The sequence below is a fragment of the Jaculus jaculus genome, chromosome 14 (assembly GCF_020740685.1).
Source record: "Jaculus jaculus isolate mJacJac1 chromosome 14, mJacJac1.mat.Y.cur, whole genome shotgun sequence".
Classification (NCBI taxonomy): Eukaryota; Metazoa; Chordata; class Mammalia; order Rodentia; family Dipodidae; genus Jaculus; species Jaculus jaculus.
In genome coordinates this window covers 36,456,774-36,460,949 of record NC_059115.1, presented here as the reverse complement: position 1 = coordinate 36,460,949, position 4,176 = coordinate 36,456,774, and the positions used below count along the sequence as shown (strand labels likewise).

The following is a 4,176-nucleotide window of genomic DNA, read 5'->3' as shown; positions in this document are numbered from 1 at the left end:
TTTGAATTTCCTATACACCTCACTTTTTAGTAAAAGTGTATATTTTGCTGAGATTTTTTTGTCTTTTTCCCCCAGGGGCTGCTTTGGAGTGGTACCTACACCGTCATCTTAACCGGAAGTCTAGTACTTTCTTAGAGAACACAGCTAATGTAAAAATAAACAACAGTGAAAAATCTTACCCAAAGAAAACCTAAAATCGAAAAGTTCACAAAGGTGCAAAGGAGGTCTTGCTTCAGGAGCACATATACTAAAATTGGAATGATAACAGAGAAGGTTATCATGGCCCCTGCACAAATGTGCAAAGGATGTGTACATGCATCAAGAACTATAAAATTACCTTAAGTCATATGAAAAAGATTTGAATATGTAAGGAGAAAAACATCATAACTGAGAGAATCTACCTTGGAGAGGAATTAATTAATTTTTTATGAATTAATCCATATTTGTACATTTACTTGGTAATCATTAAACATTATGCATTTTCTTTACTTTGAAAACATTCATTTAGGTCAATATCTACACCTAATTAGGCATGATTGACAAAAAGAATCATGAGTGGAGAATTTTCTAATGTTTAAAGCTGTTTTAGATACTTTTTTAATACAGGGTAACATGGGCATGCAATATATATAATATACTATATCCCTGTCTTGACCCTCTCTTCCATAAGTCCCCTTTGCTACCATAGACATTTGAACTTCTACTTTCATGTCATCTGTCCATATGTGATTTTAGGTATATCTGAAGTTTAGGACCCACAAATAATTGTAAACATGCAACATTACCTTTCTGTGATTGATTTGATTTATTTAATATGATTATCTCCAGTTATTGGCATTTTCCTGTAAATGAAATAGCTTTTTCACGATTGAAAAAATGCATCTATATCATATTTTCTTTTCATTGTGTGTGTGTTTGTGTGCATTTGTACATGCATTCATGTGCCAGTGTTTGTACATGTTTGAGGAGGCAAATGGACAGCCTCATATATTGTTGCTCCAAACACCATCAGCATCTTTTGAGACATCATCTCTTATTGGCCTGGAGTTGGATAATTAGGCTAGACTTGCTGGATAATGAGACCTGGGGATCTTGCTAACTATACTGCCCCAAGTGTATGTCACCAAATATGGGATTTGGGAATCAAACTCAGTTTTCATGCTTGTAAAACAAGCTCTGTACCATCAGAACCATCTTGACAATCCCCATATTGTTTCTTTTAACTTACTTTGTGTTTCAGACACCTCATTCTGCAACTTAGTTAATTGTGAATAGCGCTGAGTAAATATTGATTTAAGTATATTTCTGTCATATATTGAAAAGAGTCTTTTAGGTAAATTCCCAGATGGTGTATGCCTGCATCAGAAAATAGGAGTGGCTTTAGTTTTTTTAGGGAACCTTTATACTGATTTCTAGAGTGGCTGGAACAGTTCACTATCACCAGAGTTTAAGGGATTCCTTTTGTCTACATCCTTTCCTGCATTTGTTTGAACAAAAATACTTTGTGTTAATTAATAAACAAATATGTTAATAATATGAACAATACAGACATTTTAAACATTAGCTGTAGAAGTATAGCAACTAATAACTGTAGTGTTTCAATTGAGTAGGGAAAATAGTTCTAGTCACTTATATTATCATTAATGCAAGCACAGGTTTGAGCATTGAACCTTGATTCTTAAATTGACTGGATTCAATGATGTCACTACTTTTATGTAAGAGAGTGAGTTTAATAATTGGAGTAATAGAAGATGGATTTGAGGCATGAGCAATGTTCTATTCCTGAGTGTGAACACTGGCATTACTTATTTAAAAAATTTCCTTGGATTTCACTATTATTATACCTATGCATCTTTTTATACATTTGTTATGCAATTAATAAAAATATATTTTATATTTTAATTAAAAAAAGTTTTATTATCTGCTATTTACCAGGTCCATATATATATATATATATATATATATATATATATATATATATATATATATATATATATATCAGTACAATAATGGGTCAGTTGTAGCACCGAAGATAACATACAACAAAGAAAATTCAGACCAATTATTTTCTTCACAATATAGTTATGCTTTAGATAAGGGAGGATAATTTAGTTGTCTCCACATTCCTATCCACAAGTAAACTCAATGATTTTATCTCTGAGACAAATCTGATTTAGATTACATTTCTTAAAAAAATGTTAGCTTCATAATCTATATCAAACACAAGTTAATATATCATACCAATGTCATTTTTATGATATAAATTTCACAGAATAGGAAAGGAAAATAGCTTGAAATAAGCGGAATTTTATTTTAAATATTTATAATGTGTGTCATCTTTTGTGTGATAAAATAAAAATCAATATCAGTTACTGAAGATTGATGTAATGTGATAAAAATGAGAAATTGGATAAAGCAAAGCTGAATACATTAGTTTCCCACTCACCTTTTAAAATTGGGATATTCTGAAAAGAAAAAATAGGTAGTAATACTCCATACATTTCCAAAAGCAATTGTATAGATATTTGTTTTGTCATCACAATTTTTATTTGAAAAAAAAAAAAAACAGGACTTGCTAAACTTAATATGTCCTATAGCATTTGGTTTCTAACTTAATATATTAAGTCTCATTATATAAGTATAGGAACATATATTTTTTTTACCTTTGTAAACTGTTGTCAACTTTGCTAACTGTGAGAATGAATCTTACTGATCAGCATACATTCTGATGAGTTTATATCTTATTGCCTCTGCACTTACATGTACTACAATTTGAATAAATGGCATTTCTCTCCTCCAGAAATTCTTATGTAGCTAGGCACATGTTAATTCATTAGTATTTATAGACAGATTTTCCTTTAACATGGTAGGAATTTTACTTAGCTTTACTTTTAATTCTTTTTTGTATGTCAGGGTTCTTTGTTCAGTGGATCTGTCTTCCTGGCCTTATGATATCCAGAGACACACTTTGAAGTACAGAGTCATAAGTTGGTGGTTATCCATCTTGTCCTTATATCAACATTGCTTCCTCTAATCATGTTTCCTAAATTGGTTACAAATAATCCCCTGTCATGGGTTTAAGTCTGGAAGCCATTTCTCTGCAAATCCATCATCTGCACCAGTGCTAAGGTTCTGCATTCTGCCTCATCATCTTGTTCTTTCTCATTATTTGCTTTGGGCACCAATTTCTCAACAAACACATTTCCACTGTAGACAGCTAGATATCACTCAGTCTCTGTCACCATGGTGCTTATCATGCAATGAATTGAAGATACTAATAAAATCACAACACATAGATAGGTAGTTAAAGGATGTTGGAGTGTCTGATGTGATAGCACAGAATTATTTAGGAGCAAATATTAACTGCATGATGATGCTTGATTTTACTGAGGAGCTCTGGTGCTAGAAGGGAAATCTAAGGAACTGGTGACCAAGCTGTGATAAATCAAAGGCTCTTCATTCTCCTCTTTATCAGCTGCTAAGGGTGAAGGTGATGTGATCCTTACCAAGAACTAGAGAGGATGGAATGCGGAACACTGTGATTATGTAGGCCAAGGGAGAGACTTGAAGCTAAAGCCATCACTCATGCCTTAGTTTTCTTGTAGCAACATCTTCAAATCACTGATCAGCATTTGGAACAGGTCACATGCTCCTAGGCACAAGCAGCACACTAAAGTGCATTCTTCTCTGTGGATGCAGAGGACATCTGAATGGAGTCCTGGTCAGAACTTTAATATCACTTTAAAATTTCTCCTGTTGGGCTGGAGAGATGGATTAGAGGTTTAGGCACTTGCCTGCAAAGCCATAGGACCCAGGTTTGACTCCCCAGGATCCACATAAACCAGATGCACAAGGGGGCACATGCATCTGGAGTTTTGTTTGTAGTGGCTAGAGGCCCTGGCATGCTCTCTCTCTTTCTCTCCCCCTCCCCCCCCTCTCCTTGCCTATTTCTGTATCTCTCGCTGTTTAAAATAAAAATAAACCTTAAAATTTGGCATGGATTTATGCTTTACATAGATATATAAGTTCTGCTCCCATTTAAAATGTCATTAAACTTGGAAGATTTATTTGTTTTGAAATTTTGTGTGTGTGTGTGTGTGTGTGTGTGTGTGCATGCCTGTGTATATGTGTGGGTGTTTATATATGTTGTGTATCTGCTTCAATGCAACTGCACTA

At 33.7% G+C, this 4,176-nt stretch overlaps 1 non-coding gene across 1 annotated transcript; it reads left to right on the top strand.

Moving 5' to 3' along the window:
• Window positions 1-227: 227 nt before the first annotated feature.
• LOC123454932 lies at window positions 228-331 on the top strand. Its single transcript, XR_006633577.1, has one exon. It is a non-coding gene; the product is annotated as a U6 spliceosomal RNA (small nuclear RNA).
• The last annotated feature ends 3,845 nt before the right edge of the window (window positions 332-4,176 follow it).